Raw genomic sequence first — 22655 nt, 5'->3', positions numbered from 1 at the left:
GAGGACAGGAGACTTCAACTTAGAGAGCAGCAACCAGCAAAAGGGACACTTCTCATATGACTGTAGGAACTGTTCCTTGTGATGATAAAAAGTTCCTTGGCTTTACAGTGTATCTAAACCCAAAAACAAATATGTTATTATTGCTGGTTGCCAGTTCTTAGATGTGGTGGCCACTTTTGTTTTTTCATGAGCCTTTTTATTACTTTATTATCCCCGGGGATCCTTCTATTCACACACTTCCCGTCTTGTCATGACAATGCTCACTAAGTGTACTCTATCTATGAAGGAGTACTGTTGTCACCCTGGGACAGGACTGCAAACACCCCCTCCTTTTCTCCATAACATAGTGGTGAGGTGTTTTGTAGTCCATGGTAGATGGGAATAATGGTAACTGATAACAGTCAGCAGAGGCATTGAGCACAGGAGTAATCAACTCTCAAGATGTTTGGTAAGAATAACAGGTAGGTATGTGCACTTAAAGTGACACTAAAGTTCTTTCTTCTAAAATAACAATGTGAGGGAAGCGTAGGCAGGACAGAACACACACGGAAGATGATAAACACACAAAGTTTTATTGAAATCTGGGAGACACTCAATCAGGGTAGGAAGGTAGCATCTGGGTACCCAAAAAAGGGGAAGAGAGGGGCGGAGCCCAAAACAATTGTAATCCGGCCCACGATAGGGCAATTCAGGCAGCGATGGCCCGAGCAAGTATTAATCCAGGCAGACAAGGTATGAGTGTTCGATGGGGCCGCCCGGACAGAGAAATGGGGGTGGGGTCACTGCTGGGATGGGAGCCTCTCCTAGCTCTGTTTCTTCCCCTGACATCTACAGTATGCTACAGGATTGGTTTGTCCCCCAAGTGCTTCCACTTTGATTGGCTTCCCCTGCGTCAGTTGGTAGATGGGCGGGGTCTGTGAGCAGCGGGGATGTACAGACTTCTGTCACCATGGAGCTAATATCTGAGCTCTCCTGCAGTTCTTCTGCCTGTCTATTGATGGCGCTCGTTACCAGGTACCCGTCTTGCCAGTCAGGGTGCAGACAGCTGAGAAATGACATGTAAGGATGAGATGGAGACTGGTCATGGCGTGTCTGTTGATCTGCTTAGAATAATACAGGCTCAATGTGGGAGCACACAGAAGACATCTAGGATCGATGTCCACTGAGGTGCATTCAGTAAATATTCAGCTTTTTGAATGACGTGTCACTTTAATATAGCTGAAAAAATCAAAATACAGCACATGGTACTGCCCTAACGAAACGCACACCAGCACGCATGCCTTTTAGCGTGCAGACTGGTGTAAACGATTCCCAATTCTGTTCCTGTGGCTGATGGAATATAGGAAGAAGGTGTATTCTCATATTTTTTTAGTACAATGCAATCTGATTGTACAATCTCCTTTAGATGTACTAACAACGATGCAATATAAAGGCCTGTGCAATTAGATAGACATTGATTGGATTGTATAGTATTGTATATTCTCCTCATATGACATAGTTTTGTGTAAATGGGATTGTACGATCAGATTGTAGTGTGTATGGCCACCCTTTAGTAAAACACAGGTCTAGATGGACTTATCACAGTGGGTTGTAATGGTAATTACAGGCTTGTTTACCATACGGGGAGCAAATGTAGAATGGTTACCATAGCAACCAGAGGTCTGGTTACTAAGGGCAGTTCCAGTACTGACCGGTGTCTATAAGTCAGCCTGGCTGCATTTCTTAGTTATTTATTGGCCGTATTTACCAATACATTTATTTTGTTACAGAATCCAGTGTCCTTGTATCTATATGGCTTGGCGATCCACCCTCAAATCGCTTTTCAGAGGTGTTTAATAGGTAGCGAGGAGGCGATGTGATGCCAGCAAGGGAGTGGAGGTGAGTTTTGTTCCCCTTTAAATATAAGTTTTTGGGTGGACTTGCCGTTTATTAACCCCTTGCCCTCCACCCTATAGCAGAACTACTGCAGCAGGGCTGCGCAGAATCACGTATATATACATTTCTGGTAGGGGCGCACGCACGTCGCCCTGCCCATGCCGCTATTGGCGGCTAAGGATGTCAGTCATCGGGTCCCGGCCAGCACTCAGCGACTGATCGTCGGGGAAAGCTGACAGGGGAGAGACCTGAGTATAAACAACACAGGTCTCTCTCCTGTCAGCATGGACTGCTGTTTTGTATCTCTCTGCACAGCGTGTCTCCATAGTAACACACAACACAGTGCACACAGCATAACACACACAGCACACAGTTAACCCTTTGATCGCCCCAGATGTTAACCCCTTCCTGCCCAGTGTCATTAGTACAGTGTCAGTGCTTTTTCTTAGCACTGATCCCTGTATTAGGCCTCTTTCCCACGGGAGGTTGTTCTGCCGCTTGTAAAAGCATGTTTTTTTATTGTGCATTTCCAACATTCCTGGCACAGAGGTCACTTGTGTTTGTACATTGTGTTTCTCTGCGATGCCATGCGTTTACGTGCGCTTATATGCGGCTGCTCTTAGCTGCAGTAGTAAATTCTTGCCTTTTTTATAGCAACTGTTTACTTGTTTTTTCTTTGTACTGCAATGGACTGTGTTTATGTACAGATAGCTGCGGTACATCGCTCCTGGACACTGTCAACTTTATTTTTCCTAAACACATCACACCGTATGTTATGAAAACGTTGCTAAACCCAGTGTGTGAACAGACCCATAGGGATGCATTGTCTGCATTTAGCTGAGGTAAATAAGTTTCTCCAACTGCAGCTAAAAGCTGAAGTCTAACCGCCCATGTGAGAGGGGCCTTAGTGTCAATAGGGAAGTCAGTGGCAGTTAGTCAGTTCCCCACCAGTGTCAGAATGCCCGCCGCAGTCCCGCTATAAGTCGCTGATCAATGCCATTACTAGTATAAAAAAAAAATCTAAATTCCAGTATATATACCAATTAATTTACACATATCGGGATTTGTTTTAGCAAAGACATGTAGCAGAATACATTTTGGCCTACATTTATGAAGAAATTTGATTTTTCACATTTTTTATTGCATATGTTTTATAGGAAAAAGTCAAAATACATTTTTTTTTTCAAAATTGTCAGCCTTTTTTTGTTTATAGTGCAAAAAATAAAAAATGCAGAGGTGATCAAATACCACCGAAAGAAAACTCTATTTGTGGGGAACAAATGACATTAATTTATGTACAGTGTTCCGTGACCGCGCATTTGTCAGTTAAAATAACGCAGTGCCGTATCGCAAAAAATGGCCTGGTCAGGAAGGGGGGTAAATCCTCTGGAGGGCAAGTGGTTAAACTAGATTGTTTCTTTGTATTTCTCAGATGTTTAGAGTAAAAGGCATCACCAAGGCTGCATTCATACCTTTGCAATGCGTCGCTTTTTTTTTCCCAAATTCTTTTGGCAGATTTGTCATGCAACAGCATTCACTTGGATGATTCCCCATACATGTGACAAGCCTCCCAAAGCAGCTCATGTACCTTTTTTTGGTAGTGAGCCGAGCGCGTTTTGCTGTATATGTTTTTGTGCGTCTTTCCCACACTTTGTCGTGCAACAAACAAGCAACTGCTACCCGTGTTTGGAGTGCCGCTAAAAATGAATGGCACCACAAGGCCGATGAACGCTTTGGCGTGTATTTTGCACATTTCTGGGAACGTAGGTGTGTTTCTGCATGTATTCCTAGGACGCCACCCTACATGAGCCGCTATTGGCTCCTCGTCATGTCAATCACTGGACTCGGTGATCGTTGGCGGAGCTGACAGGGGAGAGGTTTGTATGTAAACAATAGAGATCTCTCCCCTTTCAGCACAGGAACAGACTGCTTTGTATTGCTCTGCACACCCTAGGCCACAAACAAGCCACCATAGGCCGCACTGCCACTTCACAAGAAGATCCACCCTAGGCCGCACTTCCACTGTATCGTAAAGTCCCTAACCTACGAAATAGGTTGGCCCATAACATACCAGATCCCACCAAAAAACGTTTTCATTCATTTCATACTACAAAAATGCACTTCGTATGCATTCCGGATATGTTTTTGTTTACAGCTCACACCATACTCCGTTCTGGTGCAGTTTTGATGCAGTTTGCTATGCTCCAGTATGGTTTTGTGCAGAAAAACGCAGCATGTTCTACATTTTTCTGCTCCGGAAACTAACTGGAACTGACTACACTGGTGTGAACTAGGGCCATTGGAATACATGGAAAACACTGTGCATGTATTTTTGATGCAGAAAACAAAATGCACTGGACTGCATCTAGTGTGAACTAGCCCTTAGAGTCTCTTCCATATATGCAAGCTGGCCAATCGGGAGGATAAGATCTATTTCTGATATTTCAAGCGTACATGACCTTCTTTGAGAGAAGATGTCATATATTTCTGGTGAGTGCGGTGTGTTGTCCTTCTTGGGAAGAGAGGAAGAGCACTTATTTCTTGGCTGTCTTTATTTCTGCACACTGGGAATATGGAAGTCGGATATGAAGCACTATAAAAATGGACTTTTGTTTCTAATTCTATAGAAATATTCACATTGTCATTTATAGTAGACGCTAGTGCCCTGCCCAGTACCAATGGCAGAGCCTGGGGACTCCTCCCAGCACTCCCCCCGGGTTACTCGGCGGTGAGTCTCGGTGCTGTTTGTGTGTAGCTCCGATGTGTAGTGTCGCAGCGCCTTGGTTGGACTATGCGGACTTCTCCTTCCCATTCAAGGCAGCCGGAGCGCCTCGTGAGCTGCGAGGTCAATACACAGCCAGTGCCTTGTAGACGGGTGTTCTAGGTCGCGGAGCCGGCTAAATGATCGTGTTTTGTTCATGTCGGAGCGACGGCCTTCCGGGGTATAACATCTAGAGGAGGGCTAGAAAAGACACGGGAGTGACGCCATCGAGTGTGGACAAAGTGACGGTCGGTGAAGCCCCCCCTGCTGGATTCCCGAGGCCACGGCGTCCAGATCCAGTCTAGTCTATGGGAGCTGATTGGACTGTGTATTGTAAAGCCTCCATGAGAAGAGAACTGGAGCAGCCTGCCTTCCCTGTTTCCTGGCCCCATGTGTGAACCCCTATTGGGAGGATATATAATACCCACAAAGCGTATTTGACTCTTAATCACTGAGAGTCCACTATATTTGGTGAGTGCAGTATATGTTGGTTAACATGGATGGTGCCAATACACTGAAGTTTCTGCATATGGCACTTATTCATTTATTTTTTAGAGCACATTGGATTTAAGATTTTTTCATTCTTTGGATTGGGACTTTTATTTTGCACTTTTATTTGGACATTATTTCATATATTATTTACTATTTTTTTTATTTTTCTGTTCAATACGTTTTTGTTTTATTTTATTTATTTATATTTTTTTTTGAGCTGTGTTTTTTATTTTCTTTAAAAATTGACTTTTGTTTATAATTATATAGAAATATTCACATTGTCATTTATTTTGCACATAATGTATATAGGTATCAGGCATTTGTGATACAGATTCAATTATTTGTGAATATATAATATATTGCACTTAGTTTGTGTATATAACTGATTTTTGGCACTGTTACTGTAATTATAAGGGATTTAGGGAGTGAGGTATTTTTTGTTTGTAGGATTTATATAGTGCCAACAGTTTACTCAGCGCTTACAAGCTAACAGATCTTATCTATCTATCTATCTATCTATCATCTATCTATCTATCTATCTATCTATCTATCTATCTATCTATCTATCTATCTGTCTGTCTGTCTGTCTGTCTGTCTGTCTGTCTGTCTGTCTGTCTGTCTGTCTGTCTGTTTGTTTGTCTGTCTGTCTGTCTGTCTGTCTGTCTCTCTGTCTGTCTGTCTATCTATCTATCCTATGTTATCTAACTGTTTACCTTAAGTGTCTTTATCTTTTTTATCTATCTATTCATATATATATATCCATTCAGTCGTATCCGACCCTTGGCGATTGCATGGACTGTCACTCTTAAATGACTTTTTCCATGAAATTCTCTTAGCAATTATTTTACAGGATAGGTTGCCAGGTCTTTCCCCAACCCTTACCATGCATGAGATCCCACATGGCCAGAGATGAAACTAGGACAATTTAGACTGGAGCCTACCAGCATGTCTTTGGAGGGTGGGAGGAAACCGGAGTACCCGGAGGAAACCCACGCGAACACAGGGAGAACATGCAAACTCCATATATATCTATATATCTGTCGTTATTATACGAATCAGTGGTTCCTTCTGAACCATACCAAAGCATGTGCTCTCAACATGAGTAGGATACCTTACCCAGGGGAGGACACAGCGTGAGGAAAGTTCTGCCGATAACTGGCAATTGTCACAGAGCAGATCGACACTGAAGATCAGTGTCCTGATGATAAGCACCCTGCAGTGCCATTCAGCAGTGCCACTCATCAGTGCCGCCCAGCAGCGCCGACAGTCTGTGTTGCCCATCTGTGCCTATCATTGCTGCATATCAGTGCAGCATCATCAGTGCCTCCTCATCAATGCCCAGCAGTGCCGCCTCATCAGTGCCACCTCATCGGTGCAGCCTGTCAGTGACCATCAGTGCTGCCTATCCGTGCCACTTCATCAGTGCTCCCCAAGCATTGTATTTTAGGAAACGGTACATTTGTAAAGTTACCCAACAAGAGAGCAGTGTTATTGATGGTTTGACATCCTTCCTTAAACTGTGCAGCTTGGCTGCAGCCACTGTCTTCCTCTCAGAAATCTCTATAGGAACCTTCTGTCTGAGGAAATCTTGACGTCAGTAAATCTTCTTCTGTGTTCAGCTACAAGAGGAGTTTTGCCGCTGACTCTTGGTAGAGGTGGTCTAGGCACCAGCATTTTGTCGGCACACTTTTGCCACCTTGGATTCGTTTTGTCTTCAGAAACTGTGCCTTTTGTTGTGAGGCTTGGAAGTTTGGGTACAGTTGATGTTGTCCTGCAGCATCTTTGGGGAGCTTTCTGTACCCCGGATGGCTTCTGTAACATTTCCTGTTTTGCCTCTTTGTAGTTTGCGAAGGCTTTTTGCACAGTATCCACTGGTCTCAGCTTTGTGTCCTCCGCGGCTTTTAACTCTCTAGCGCGTAGCTGTGGAGTAGATTGCTCTCTTTTCCCTAACAGTCTTGGCATACATTTAGCACTTTGTCCTGGCTGAGCTGCTCCAGATTGTGAACCATCAGGAGTTGTATGCGTTGTAGAAATATTCTTCTGCTCAGGGGCTGGTCTGGAGAGCTCTGGAGGACGCTGTGGTGTGGGTGTTGTTTGTTTATCGCCCATTCGTTTTTTAAGGTATTCAGGAGTACCTGAATGTGTCACAATTTGCGGCTGCCGAGTCTTCTTCTTCTTTGTCACTATGATCTCTGGTTCTGGTATTGTCTCTTCTCCATATTTCTCTTTTATGAATTTCTTTAAGGACTGTAGATCTTCATCATTTAGCATGCAGGCGTAAATGTCTAATTCGTCGAGGACCGGCCCTCCAAAAGGATTGCATGGTTCACCGAGTGGGGTTAAAAGTCCCATATTTAGACGACGTTGCCGTGTCTCCCACCTGCTGCGGTAGTGGTCCTCTTTTTTGAATTCCTCTGTGTCCGGAACTCCAACATATTGACGCGAATTGCGGTGTAACACATACGTGGGCTGATGGGGGGGTTCGCGGACAGATGGGAAACGGTCCTTGAGAAACTGGAGAATGTCGTTTGCTCTGTCTGTTTTCCTCTTCTCTTTCTTTTGCAGGTACGTTTCCACCAATTTGAGGTCCTTTCTGATTAAAGCTTCCTGCCTGGCTTTCTCTAATCTGAGCCTCTCATTTCTTTTTTCTACGCTTTCCATCTTAATTAGTGGCATTTGAGTGAAAGTTGGATGATTTGATCTCTCTAATTTCATCTTTTCTTTCCTTTCCAATGCTCTTTTTGCCGTTCTCAGTGGCATTTTGATGAAAGCTTGATAAGAAACAGTAAATGAAAACGCAAGCTTACACACTCAATTGAAGGCAGAAAACTTGCAATAAAATATACGAGTAAACGTATAAAAAACCGTCGTGAACAGACCCACAAGGAACAGAGATGTTCACTGCAGTCAAGCAGCTCACACTCAGCTCTGCTCCACCTGCCAGTTCTATTTTTAGAATGCTGCTCCACTGTGATCACATGACACATTGACCTTATATGGTCATGACCTTATATGGAGTTGTATAGCTCTAAGCTGGTCACATGATCAGGTTAGAGACAACTGTATAATAAATGAAAATCCATAGGACCCGTTTTAGGATTTAATAAATAAAAAAAAGGAAATAAGTATGCTGCCATTTCTGACTGCCCATTGTGGAAATGCAATTCTCCTTATTTGTTTATGACCTTTTTTTGTGTTCTTCTCTTTTTTATTATTCTCTTTTTATTTATTTTTTTGAGGAAAAAAAAAAATATCACATCTTTAATCATCATGTTGCAAACAATAATAGAAGATATAAAATCCATAGGACCAGTTTTAGGATTAAAAAGAAAGAAAAAAAACATGACACAAAATGAATAAGAACGCTGCCATTGCTGACTGCTCCTTGTGAAATGCAATTCTCCTCGTTGTCATTGTGTTCCATTGGCTTCACTATTTTGTGGGTGGGGCCAAGGCAGGAGAGGTACCCCCTCCCCCATGGGTGTAGTGTGGGGGTGGGGTCACTGCTGGGATGGGAGCCTCTCCTAGCTCTGTTTCTTCCCCTGACATCTACAGTATGCTACAGGATTGGTTTGTCCCCCAAGTGCTTCCACTTTGATTGGCTTCCCCTGCGTCAGTTGGTAGATGGGCGGGGTCTGTGAGCAGCGGGGATGTACAGACTTCTGTCACCATGGAGCTAATATCTGAGCTCTCCTGCAGTTCTTCTGCCTGTCTATTGATGGCGCTCGTTACCAGGTACCCGTCTTGCCAGTCAGGGTGCAGATAGCTGAGAAATGACATGTAAGGATGAGATGGAGACTGGTCATGGCGTGTCTGTTGATCTGCTTAGAATAATACAGGCTCAATGTGGGAGCACACAGAAGGCATCTAGGATCGATGTCCACTGAGGTGCATTCAGTAAATATTCAGCTTTTTGAATGACGTGTCACTTTAATATAGCTGAAAAAATCAAAATACAGCACATGGTACTGCCCTAACGAAACGCACACCAGCACGCATGCCTTTTAGCGTGCAGACTGGTGTAAACGATTCCCAATTCTGTTCCTGTGGCTGATGGAATATAGGAAGAAGGTGTATTCTCATATTTTTTTAGTACAATGCAATCTGATTGTACAATCTCCTTTAGATGTACTAACAACGATGCAATATAAAGGCCTGTGCAATTAGATAGACATTGATTGGATTGTATAGTATTGTATATTGTCATATGACGTAGTTTTGGTAAATGGGATTGTACGATCAGATTGTAGTGTGTATGGCCACCCTTTAGTAAAACACAGGTCTAGATGGACTTATCACAGTGGGTTGTAATGGTAATTACAGGCTTGTTTACCATACGGGGAGCAAATTTAGAATGGTTACCATAGCAACCAGGGGTCTGGTTTCTAAGGGCAGTTCCAGTACTGACCGGTGTCTATAAGTCAGCCTGGCTGCATTTCTTAGTTATTTATTGGCCGTATTTACCAATACATTTATTTTGTTACAGAATCCAGTGTACTTGTATCTATTTGGGACCAGTCCAGGCAGGGGAAATAGGGAGATTCACGGACAGTCCAGGCAGGGGGAATAGGGAGATTCACGGACAGTCAAGGCAGGGGGAATAGGGAAATTAACCAGAAAAAGTTTTGAAGAAAAAACATTTTTTTTGAAAAAACAATATTTTCTCATTTTGGTCATAAAAAATATCTAAAAAAACTAAAATTTCGTCATAAGTTTAAGCCAAAATGTATTCTGCTACATGTTTTTGGTTAAAAAAATCCCAATAAGTGTATATTGATTGCTTTTTGTGAAAGTTATAGCGTCTACAAACTATGGTATAGATAATGGAATTTACACAGCTTTTACTTTCTGACTGCTCATCGCATTTCTTGAGGTGCTAAAATACCAGGATATTACAAACACCCTCAAATGACCCCTTTTCGGAAATTAGACACCCTAAGCTATCTGCTGAGAGGCATATTGAGTCCATGGAAGATTTATTTTTTTTCCACAAGTTTCTGCAAAATGACAAAAAAGTTGTCATTTAAATGATTTATTTCTCGCACAAGTCATGGGTATATGTGGAATTACACCCCAAAATACACTCTGCTACTTCTACTGAGTATTTCAGGGCCTCCGAAACTGTGATAGGTAGTCTGGAAGTGTAATGAGGAAATAAACCCCTTTAAAAGCCTGAAGGTGCTTATTGGATTTTGGGGTCCTGTACTTGGCTAGATTGCCAAAAAGTCTCTCACATGTGGTACCCCCATACTCGGGAGAAGTAGCAAAATGTATTTTGGGGAGTAATTCCACATATAACCATTGGCATGTGTGAGCAGTAAATCATTTAAGTGACAATTTTGTGTAAAAAAAAAAAAAAAAATTATTTTTGTCATTTTCCAAAAACTTGTGGTAAAAAAATAAATTCTTCTATTGATTCAACATTCCTCTCAGCAAATAGTTTGGGGTGACTACTTTCCAAAAAGGGGTCATTTTGTGGGGTGGGGGCGTTTTATGCCCAGCATTAGAAGTTTATGCCACACATCATTCACTCTTCTAACCACCTGAAGACCAAGCCGTTTTGTTCACATGAAAAAAATCAGTATTTTTTGCTAGGAAATTACTTTAAACCCCCAAACATTATATATTTTTTTAAAGCAGACACCCTAGTGAATAAAATGGTGGGTACTACAATTTTTTATGGCACATAGTACTCGCGCAGCGATTTTTCATAGGAAATTTAAAAAAAAAAATACACTTTTTTTACTTTTAATGCACAAAAACACAATATATTGGCCAATTGTTTGGTAAAATATAAAAGATAATGGTATGCCGAGTAATCCTTCGTATCCTGCGAAACTGAAGTGATGAAATGCTTGTAACTTCCGAATTCTTAGACTATAGAGATGATTGGCACCATTCTGGTCTCCAATCAGCTCTATGGTCAGCTGGCAGAAACACCGGCTGCATTCTCAGGTTCCCCTGATGGCACGGGACTGCCCGAGAAGGTCGTGGAAGGCAGCGGGGGAGGGGGGACATCATCTCCCACTGTTTGTCAAAGCAATCTTGCAGCTAATTATCCACTAGGATTGCTTTTACATGAAAGCCGATCACCGGCTGAAAAAAACGATACCAGGATGATGCCTGCAGCTGTAGGCATCATCCTGGTATAACCATTCAAATCCAGTGATGTACCAGTACATCGCTGGTCCTTGTTGGTTATATATGCTATGTTCTTTTTTTTTCTGTATGCAGCCAGTGGACTGAATGAAAAAATTAGAAGAAATCTCTGCCAGAAAAAGTGTGTGGTATGCCCACCATTAGAATATACCGCCCTGCATCCACCCACTTCTAATGGTGGGCACACATTAGGTCACACTTTGCCACAAGTGCCAGTTCCAAGATTGAATAAATGTCTAAATAGTGGCACGCTTGAATAAAAATTGTCCACATATAAGTGGTACCCCATATGGAGAAATGATGACACCAAGTCCCAAACTATCTTGCCACTGCTCCCCATGTAGTCTGGGCATCCGGGGGGCTCCACGTGACTATCTTTTCCCTCGTAAATCCGAAACTTATAAGTATAGCCTGTTGTCCTCAACGCAGGACTCCTCAACGCAGATGTTTTGCTGGGGAGTATAGACATCTGTAAATTTTTGGTTAAGGTGATTTTCGAGGGGCTGAATTTTTTGGAGCCGGTCAAATTCAGGGTTACCCCGAGGATGACAGAGTGTATTGTCGCTGAAATGCATAAAACACATTATACTCTCATATCTATGCCTGGCCATGGCAGCAGAGAACACGGCATATGATGAATCGGGTCTGCGGACCAATACAACCGCAATTCATTTCTTTTAGTAATGCCCATGTTGAGGGTTAGGCCCAAAAATAATGTAAATTTGAAAACCGTAATGAGTTTCCATGCGAATGGTCTGGCAAGGTTTGAATTTGGGTTGGCGGCGATAAATTGTTGTGCATATAAACTGCTTTGATCCACAATCAACGCATACAGATATTCCGTGAAAAACAGCTCCAAAAATCAAGGAGGTATGTGAAAGACCAGGATGTACTAGACCGCTGGTACTCGCCAGTTCACCAAAAGGTAGAGCGGCACTAGTACTGGCACTCTGCTGCATATGAGAGTCATCAAAATTTACCGGCAAGTGCTAACAGAGATCAGGCCTGATTCTGCGAACACTGCGGTTTTGGTACAATGTATCAAGTGACAGTGACCTACTGACACTGCACTTGCTGGGGGAGAAGGGGGGGTAAGCGTAGGGGCTAAATGCAGGTGTTGGCAGGTACCGGGGCTGATCCCGCTAACGCTGCGTTTTTGGGGATGCAATACTAATGTGAACGCTGGTATAGTGCTGACCTGATCAATGATATTGACCCGTTCAGACACTATACTAGCAATGGAGGTTTATTGTACATGAGCGTGCTCCTGGCAATCAAGGGGTTAAATGTGATGACTGGTGTACTGACGGGCAATCTGACGCTATCTGGGAGGGGTGTGAAAACCACAGGAGCGTGAATCACATATATATATATATATATATATATATATGATTTTGCGTACCCATGCCGCCCTGTAGCAGTATTTCTGCTGTAGGATGGTCAGGAAGCGGTTACAGAAGAGGTTTGTGTTACGGTGCTGCGTTACTTTAACTGACAATTGCGCGGTCATGCAACACTGCACCAAAATTAAATTTACATCCTTTTTTCACACAAATTGAGCTTTCTTTTGGTGGTATTTGATCGCCTGTGCGTTTTTAATTTTTTTGCGCTATAAAAAAAAGGCTGACAATTTTGAGAAAAAAACAATATTTTGGACTTTTTGCTATAAAACATGTCCAGTAAAAAAAATTAAAAAATCAAATTTTGTCACAAATTTCATCCAAAATGCATTCTGCGACATGTCTCTACTACAAAATATCCCAATACATGTAAATTAATTGGTTTACATGAAAGTTATAGCGTTTACAAATGGCAGGAAAGATACTGGGATTTTTTTTTTATACTAATAATGGCGGTGATCAGCGACATATGGCGGCGATCAGCGACTTATGGCAGGACTGCGGGACTGCGGCGGACATTTTGACACTGGGGGGAACTGACTTGGGGTCACTGACATCCCCAGTGATACCAATACAGTGATCAGTGCAAAAAAAAACCACTGACACTGTACTAATGGCACTGGGGAGGAAGGGGTTAAAATTTTTAGTGTTAACTGTGTGAGGGGAGTGTTTTACTAGGGGGCGGGGGTGTGTGCTGGACGGGGACAGGCTGATCGAGAGAGAGAAACTCTTCTCTCCCTCTTCAGCTTGTCAGGAGATGACAGGCAACTGACAGATAGCAGGGCTGTGTGTAAACAATGCAGGCCTGCTCTCTGTCAGCGATCACCGCTAATCACGGGGAAACGGCCGGTAAGGACCGGCCGTGACCTGGCGGCGGAGACCCGCTGCTGACACCCGTGGGACAGGTAAGGCGGGCGCGCGCCTCGCTCGCGACCCCTACCTATTTTGCAAAACCACATTTTATAACGTGGTTTTGCGCAGCCGTGCTGCCTTGCAAACGTACTAATGCAGTAGCTGGGGCTGAAGCAGTTAAGTTAATTTTTGGTTAACGAATGAAAATCCATTGAAAATAATGCCTCGGTTTACGAATTTTTTTTGCAATACAAACGGATTACTTGGTTTTCAATGCATTTACAAATTTTTTTATCATCATGTCCCTGTTCAGTACTATGTCTTTAAAGTGCACTTTATAAAGAGTTTTGCACAGATAAGACTTTTTTTGACTTTTTTCTGACCTCCGGAACGGATTAATTGGTTTTCAATACATTTACAAATTAATTTTTGATCATGTCCCTGTACAGTATATATGCCTTTAAAGTGCACTTTATAAAGAGTTTTGAACAGATAAAAGACTTTTTTTTCCCACTTCTTTCTGACCTCCGGATCGGATGAATTGGTTTTCAATGTGTTCCTATGGGAAACCGCGTTTCGTATTACGAATTTTTCGCAATATGAAAAGTTCCGCAGAACTTATTACATTCAGAAACCGAGGTACCTCTGTATACGCTTTCAGTGGTATGCTTAACACACCAAAGGGAAACAAATAGGAGAAGTTCTTATAGAGGTGCTTGCAAGTACCAGCAACAGTCTCCTTAACCCCATCATTACAGCAGAACCCTGGGCCATTCTGCCCTAACCCTCTTGTATTGAACTGTATTGTTGCTGTATTGTCTCCCGTTATATTGTAAAGCGCTGAGCAAACTGTTGGCGCTATATAAATCCTGTATAATAATAATTCTGACAATAAAACATTGGAACTTTGTAATAGTGCTAACACATGGTTATCCATTATGGCCTGTAGGGTGGCCCATCATAATGATAGGTCTATAGCAGGGGTGGCCAACTGTGGCCCTCCAGCTGTTGTAGAACTACAAGTCCCATGAGGCATTGCAAAACTGACAGTTACAAGCATGACTCCCAAAGGCAGAGGCATGATGGGACTTGTAGTTCACCAACAGCTGGAGGGCCACAGTTGCCCACCCCTGGTCTATAGGACAGTATTAGTTGGGTGAAAGATAGGGGCATGTACAGAGCTTTGCTTTTCAGAATAGCCCAGGATTTCAGCTGCCATTATCCACATGGAGCTTAACCTCCCTGGCGGTATGATTATTTCAGATTTTTGGTGCTGAAAGCGGTACCATTATTTTGCATGGAAATATGTCGTTTTTTTATTGTAGGCTGTAATTTTTAGGAATAACTCACTGAAATCTGTCCAAACAAGAGTCTATTAAACATCCCGGGTATGATAAAATTTGAAACACAAAATCATAAATTATAATTTAATAAATAATCATAAAAAATAATAATAATACATTTAATTCAATAATATAATCAAACCAAAAACACTGAAATTTGAAATATAGCGCCAAGTTCGCACATCGCTGAGCAAAGTCGCAAAATTGTTTTCAGTGTCTGATGACGAATTTCCCCACAAATCATTATCACTCAATTCTGCAAGTGGTTCTGATTTACTATCGCTGTTCTCTAGCTGATCTAAACCGCTTTTGACCTAAAGGGACACTTTTTGGACGCCATGGACGTTTCTCAGTTTCCAGGCAGAAAGAACAGACAAAATGCAGGCAGGGCACAGGACAAAGCACTCGGGACAAAATGTATGTGAAATTGGTTGAGACAGCAATGTTTTACTATGTAAAATGTAAAAAAAAAAAAAATTACATTATTTAAAAATTTTAAATTTCCCGCCAATTTTAAATTTTTACCGCCAAGGAGGTTAAAGTATATCTAAAGCTATTTTTTTTTCTTCATTTTAGATGAGTAGAGTAGGGAATAAATAATCCTCAGTATTTTTTTTAAACAAAACAGTTGTTAAAAAATCCTCCATATCTGAAAATAGTTGTATATAGTCCAGTTTGGAGAGCACTGATACATCCTTTTGCAAGTGCACTAATATGGCTACATATTGGATATACTTTATGTAATTTATTTATTATGGGTACTTATATAGCGATGTTAATTTACGCAGTGCTTTACATATATATTATTATACAGGATGTATATGGGAGTTTGCTTAGCGCTTTACAATATAACGGGAGACAATACAGCAACAATACAGTTCAATACAAGAGGGTTAGGAGGACCCTGCTCCTTGGAGCTTACAATCTAAGATATATATATACACACAGTATATTGCACATTCACATCAATCCCTAACCCTCAAGGAGTGTACAATCTAAGGTATATATTTATAGATATAGATACAGTATGTAGATAGATAGATAGATAGATAGATAGATAGATAGATAGATACTCTTTTGCAATTTTTCTATTCATGAAATTTCTCCAAAGTAAAATCTCCTTTTTGACAGTTTTCACCCTCTATTCCTGTCCTTAAAGTGAAACTTCTGTCTGTCAATCAACATGGACTATTTCTAATCATTATGCTGCTAGCATTAGTAAATAGATAGGAAAGTATATCATAATTACTTATTTTAACTTTTTTTTTTGCATTCCTTTATTTACTTTCTAGTTTCCATGCCTTGGAAAATGATGTCTTACATCCCAGGAGTCTTCAGGAGTGGGGGAAGGGTTCTCAGGTCAGCCAATGCCTGAGCTAAGGACAAATGAATTCCAGGAAGCAACTGCTATATGAACCATCTGCCCTTATTCAAGATGGCCACTGCCAGAAATGCCAGGATGTGTTTTTCAAAATGATTTCTCAGAAAATAAAGCATGGAGACAGGGATGGATGGAGGAGTTTGATTATTAAAAATGAAGTATAGAGCATTTTTGGTTTGTGGTGCGCAAATGCAGTGCAGTTCCACTTTAAAACTTTGGATTTAGTCATCAGGACCTACTGAGAGAGTGAATCTCCCCAGCAGCAACACAGATAGCAATGACAACTTGACTTGGGTTCTAACCCTTCACCACTATATCCAAAACTAGAAAAAAATGTTTGGACTTTAGATAATGATTAGAATGAATTTATCCATTAACACAGTTTTACATTATACCTTAACACCAGTTAGTATGCATTAGAGAAGATTAGTTTACGGCATAATTATAAAAATAAGTAAACCTTGGTCCTTTGAATTTGCTGGCAGACATAGACTTCACAAACTTTTAATAACTAGTAATCCATTCTTACATAAGTTATCTTTATTTGGCAGTGATATAAAAACAAACATGGTTTATTGCATTACTGTAATACAAAGAAGAATAAATATTACATTTTGATCTGGCTTTGGAAATAGGATGACAGCAATGCAAAGATACCCCTGGTCTTTGAACATTTTTTTTGGCTCCTATGTGAAGATATATTTTTTTACTTCTTCAAATCACTCTTGGAAAGATTCTGCCAGGCTATGCGCAATGGAGCAGTAAGTTATTTTTAGTCATAATAAGTTATGGTACGCATGTAAGAGTTTAGTAGAAAATTTACACAAGAATCAAAAATTAAATGATCCCCCCCCCCCCAAAAAAAAAGTAATCTATCACATCTGAAAATGTAAATTAAGAAAAATACCATTAGCCTGAGTGTAATGTATGGCTTTAAACCTCATGTTGAAGTTGAGTTATGGTCTGGGACCCACCCCAACTAACCTTTACCCTCTATCCTCCTCAAGCTAATCATTGCTGTACATTAAAACAAATAAATTAAATTGCCAAAATTCTTCCCTATATTCCCAGTCCTGTGGCACAGTTGGTTCCAAGTCTTCTTTCATCTGGACTACAGAGTGGTAGGGTCCTTATTTGGGTGCACATGTTGGTACCCAGAGATGTGGGATCCTCCTATTGGCAGTGTCCTCAAAGAACCATGAAACTTAAGTGGTGGTGCAATAATGGACAGCAACAAGACCGGGTAGCAGCAGGCCCAGACTGCAGCATTGAATTACTGGTCTTCACTCCTGAAAAGGCTCATATGATTGCGGAATCAGGTGCATAAAAATATCTTGAGGGTTTTTATTATGTAAAATTTGTGAATGGGTGGGAGCAGAGTGGGTGGGCTTCATTTGTCTGAAGATTGGTTTTAACCCTTAAAACCTCCATCTTAACCTTACCCCTAATTGCAACCCTTCACATGAACCCAAGTTCTAAACGTAACCATAACAGGAAACTCCATTTTCACTTTTCAACATTTGTAACATACAAAAGTAATTTGGTGATAATTGAATTAAGAATAATTTAGCAGTTCAATCTTCAGGCATTGTTATTTTTTAAAACTGCTGAAAAATGGGAGATTTGCCGTTTCCCTTTGTCCTGGTGATTATTGTTATTGTGATGGGTAATCCAAAATTTTACAGTTGTCAGTAAAACACAAGGTGAGGTAAATCTTATAATGGGAACACCTGTCCTGGTGACAACTGTCTAAGAAGGGACTCCCCAACATGTTGAAGAGTCTCTCTCTCGCTCTTTCTCACTCTGTCTCTCTTTTCTAGAAATACACTTTAAAACATTGATTAATTGCAATCCATCCAAAAAAATCCCATTTACCAGTTGTGTGATTGGCTCACCAATTTTTCCAGATGTCTGACCAGAGCTACAAGTCAAATTTCAGTCATACCATGGAACAGAAGTTTAATTTTTGTTGAGATACTGTCTACAGCAGCGGTTCTCAACCTGGGGGTCGCGACCCCTTTGGGGGTCGAACAACGCTTTCCCAGGGGTCGCCTAAGACCATCGGAAAACACATATTTCCGATGGTGTTAGGAACCGAGACACCGCTGCTCTATCCGTCTCCAGGTGTGGGCGGGATGACATGCCGCCCCTGTCATCTGGACACACCCTCGGGATCAATCCTCGCCGGTGATTGGCCGCCGGAACTGTAGCTCAGGAGAGGCACACAGGCAGCCAATCACCGGCGAGGAGGTGAAGCTTGGAGAGGAGGAGCCGAGCGGCACCGCGAAGATCGAGCGGGTGCAGAGGAGGAGAGCGGCCGGAGAAGGAAGACAGCTGACAGGTAAGTGTCTGTACCATGGGAGAGGGAGGGAGCGAGCGAGCCCAGGCTGGAGCAGGGGTCAGCAAGGTAAGTATCATTGGTGTCAGTGGGAGGAATAGTGCCCCATCATTGGATTCGCTAATACCAATGACGGGGCACTATTCCTCCCACTGACACCAACGATGAGGCACGATTCCTCCCCCCACTGACACCAACGATGGGGCACGATTCCTCCCCCCACTGACACCAACGATGGGGCACGATTCCTCCCCCCACTGACACCAACGATGGGGCACGATTCCTCCCCCCACTGACACCAACGATGAGGCACTATTCCTCCCCCCACTGACACCAACGATGGGGCACTATTCCTCCCCCCACTGACAGCAACGATGGGGCACTATTCCTCCCCCCACTGACAGCAACGATGGGGCACTATTCCTCCCCCCACTGACAGCAACGATGGGGCACTATCCCTCCCCCCACTGACACCAACGATGGGGCACTATTCCTCCCACTGACACCAACGATGGGGCACTATTCCTCCCACTGACACCAACGATGGGGCACTATTCCTCCCACTGACACCAACGATGGGGCACTATTCCTTCCACTGACACCTACGATGGGGCACTATTCCCCCCACTTACACCTACGATGGGGCACTATTCCCCCCACTGACACCAATGATGGGGCACTATTCCCCCCACTGACACCAATGATGGGGCACTATTCCCCCCACTGACACCAATGACGGGGCACTATTCCCCCCACTGACACCAATGACGGGGCACTATTCCTCCCACTGACACCAATGACGGGGCACTATTCCTACCACTGACACCAATGATGGGGCACTATTCCTACCACTGATACCAATGATGGGGCACTATTCCTCCCATTGACATCAGTGATGGGACACTATTCCTCCCACTGACACCAATGATGTGGCACTACTCCTCCCACTGCAAAATTACAGTTATGAAGTAGCAACGAAAATCATTTTATGGTTGGGGGTCACCACAACATGAGGAACTGTATTAAGGGGTCGCGGCATTAGAAAGGTTGAGAACCACTGGTCTACAGGGTTGATTTACTAAAGGCAAATAGACTTTACACTTTGCAACACTTTGCCCCAAAGCTTAGAGAATTAGGTGAAGCTCTGCTGACTTCCATCATCCAATCATATGCAAAACATTATTTTCTTTTTTCTTTGCATGTCATTGGATATTCTTTGCAAAGTGAAACTTTACCACATTTACTAAGCTCTGGGGTAAATTCGCTTGCAAAGTGAACAGCATATTTGCCTTAAGGATGCAGGTACTGCAGCTTTTCACATTAAGGTGTCCGTTTATGAACCAGGGGTAATAGATCGCTGCTCAGTTCTCCGGCATTCTCGGAGAACACAGTTCTCCTGTGAATGCAGTTTATGAAGCAGTTCTCCGAACAAAGAGAGAACGGTCTCCAAAGGCTGGAGAACGGTCTACAAACTCTGGAAAACGGCTGATTTTACTATAATCTCGTGAGATTACAGTAAAAGATCAGTTTACTAAACAGAGGTAAATTATCTCTGCTTAGTTTGCGGTCCCTCTGATTCTCCAGCTCTGGGCTGGAGAATCTGGAGGGAGAACACAGATCTCCAGTGAAGGGCTGACATGATCTCCTGAGTGTCATAAACTGTGAATGACCAGAGAATAGCTGAGATCCGTTGCATCGCAGCTATGCTCTGTGTCATAAACGGACACCTCAACACTGAGATTTTCTCAGGTGATTATAATAAAGTTTCACTTTGCATATTTATAGACAGATATTTATATCTTTTACCTTTAACTTTGCAGGTTATTAATGGATATCCCTGTCAATTTCAGTACTAAAGTCTTACAAATTACATTGAAAAAAAAAACACGTGCGTTAGCATGCTGACATGCTGTACTTGATTAAGGATCAGAATATAGTACAAAATGTTTGAGAAAGGAATCCACTAAAGGGGATGTGCACTGTGCAAGCTGTGCCCAAAAAAGACAAAATGGGGGTAATGGACAGATTACCAGTATTGTGTGTGATCCCGTTCCAGCTAAACGTTTTCCTTATGCTGATGTTTCATGCCTTCTGCACTGTGTTGCTGTGTGGAGGTGGCCATCCTAGTGATGGGCTTTTCCTTCCTTATATCAGAGTGGCTGATCTGACGACTAGAATAAGCAGCAGGAAAGGTGAAGACAGCACAGATTATTATTATACAGTATTTTAAGCAGAAAGAATGAAGAATGAATACAGCAGAAGCAGGGAGATCCTTGCACTGTGGGTCCCCTGGTACATATGACTTTACTGCAAGGTAAACAATAAACAGCCCACCAATGACACTTCACTACAAATCTTGTGAGACTAGCAGACAGAGGCAGAGCACCTTAGATGATTTTACACCACAAATACACCGTGAGAAAATTGAAGGCAAAATGCACCGCTTAGGCACAATTCCCTATAAGATAAAAAAAATCTTCACCTGATCCAGGAGAATGGATACAAATCCTATCTCACTGGTACATAACCCAAATGAGGATGCACTCTCCCTCCGTTTCAAACCTCTGCTGGAGATGTGGCGCAGATGTGGACTCCATGTTGCACATCTGATGGGACTGCCCACTAATCCAGGCCTACTGGTCAGAGGTCCACCATTTTACCTCCTCTGTCTCTACCCTCACGTTGGATTACACCTCAGCTTCCTACTCCACCACACCTTCCTCCCCAGGGGACTCTACTTTAAGTCGTTGGCCATGCATATGGTCAATGCAGCCCGACTTTGTGTGCCCATCTCCTAGGGCTCAACTAGTGCACCGACAGTCCAAGATTGGTTCTCTTGTCTCACAAAATAGCGGACATAGAGGAATTCATTGTAGGGACACAGGACAACCCCTCCAAATTTACAAATACATGGTGTTGATGGACCTATTTCCAAACCACACCAAAATACCGCCGGTTTCTGAGAGACCCTCTGTGATTGGCTACTTACAAGGAACACTGAATCACATCGGTTTTAGACTGCCAAATTAATACCACCGTGTTTCTCCAAGCATTGACAGAACTCCTGTAGGAGGAAGGATAGGGGCAGAAAGCTACCAGAAGATTGGTACATTCCATAAATGGTGCCTCTCTCCTTCCCCCATTCCTTCCTCTGGCCTTATAGTCCCCAATTTGTCATCTTCTCTTGCTGCTTTACCCTTTTGCCCAAAAATGGCCTTGTTTTCCAGATGCCAAGCCCCCACCACATTGGGATCCCGGCTCACTGCATAACCCACACGGCATGGCCTTGGTTTTACATCTTGGTGACTCTGGTTTTTTATTTATTTAGTTATCCTGAAGGTAATTTTCATTATATGAACTGTTCCTATTCCTGATTTGCTATAAATAACAATTCTGATGGAAATGCCTCCCATGTGTTATGTTTACTTCTTGGGGCCACCATTTTTTCTCCATCTCCTATGTACTTGTTTCATCTCAATAAAAACTTTTTGTGGGAAAAAAAGAGAACTGTAGAAGGGATTCAGCAGATCAACCCATTACAGGCAGCCTTCTCAAAATTACAGGAGAGGGCAGAGACAAGACCAGTCACCCTGTACAAGGAGAGAGAGAGAGCAGTAACCTGTCTTTATTACAGGAAGCTCCTGCACAGAAGCAAAGTTTCACACTTGATTACTACACAGATCTAAAAGAGATATACAGAGTAAGAATATACATGACTCTAGTATATTGTGGTCCTGGCTTCTCCCCCCTGCCGAGTACGCACAACAGCAGGCCTCTTGCTATGGGGGCACTCATGCAGGCCCGCTCCGAGCTACACCCATGTGAATGGACATTCACACAGTGCAGCTCAGCCCGCCCCCCCGCACTCTACTCATTGGCTTACTTGCTGTGATTGACAGCAGCAGGTGACAATTGCTGTCCACTGTTTTGTGAGCCAATGATGAGAGAGACCCGGGAAAGCCATGATGAGATCAAGATGGGGCTCAGGTAAGTATAAGGGGGTGCTGAGCTACACCCGGAAGATTTTTTACCCTAATGCACAGAATGCGTTAAG

General features: G+C 42.6%; 1 long non-coding RNA gene across 1 annotated transcript in view; it reads left to right on the top strand.

Moving 5' to 3' along the window:
- The window catches only part of LOC149465248 (uncharacterized), a 43228-nt gene extending 26846 nt beyond the window's left edge, over nt 1-16382 (top strand). Inside the window, exons 2-3 of the long non-coding RNA XR_016312224.1 lie at nt 1770-1878; nt 16175-16382. This is a non-coding gene — a long non-coding RNA (uncharacterized LOC149465248). The remainder of the gene's footprint in view (nt 1-1769; nt 1879-16174) is intronic.
- Nucleotides 16383-22655: the final 6273 nt, after the last annotated feature.

Source organism: Staurois parvus, unplaced genomic scaffold (genome assembly GCF_062004578.1).
Source record: "Staurois parvus isolate SC_StPar_1 unplaced genomic scaffold, SC_StPar_1.0 ptg000138l, whole genome shotgun sequence".
NCBI classification, from domain to species: domain Eukaryota; kingdom Metazoa; phylum Chordata; class Amphibia; order Anura; family Ranidae; genus Staurois; species Staurois parvus.
The sequence above is the reverse complement of the archived record's forward strand: the minus strand, read 5'-3'. Positions and strand labels throughout refer to the sequence as shown.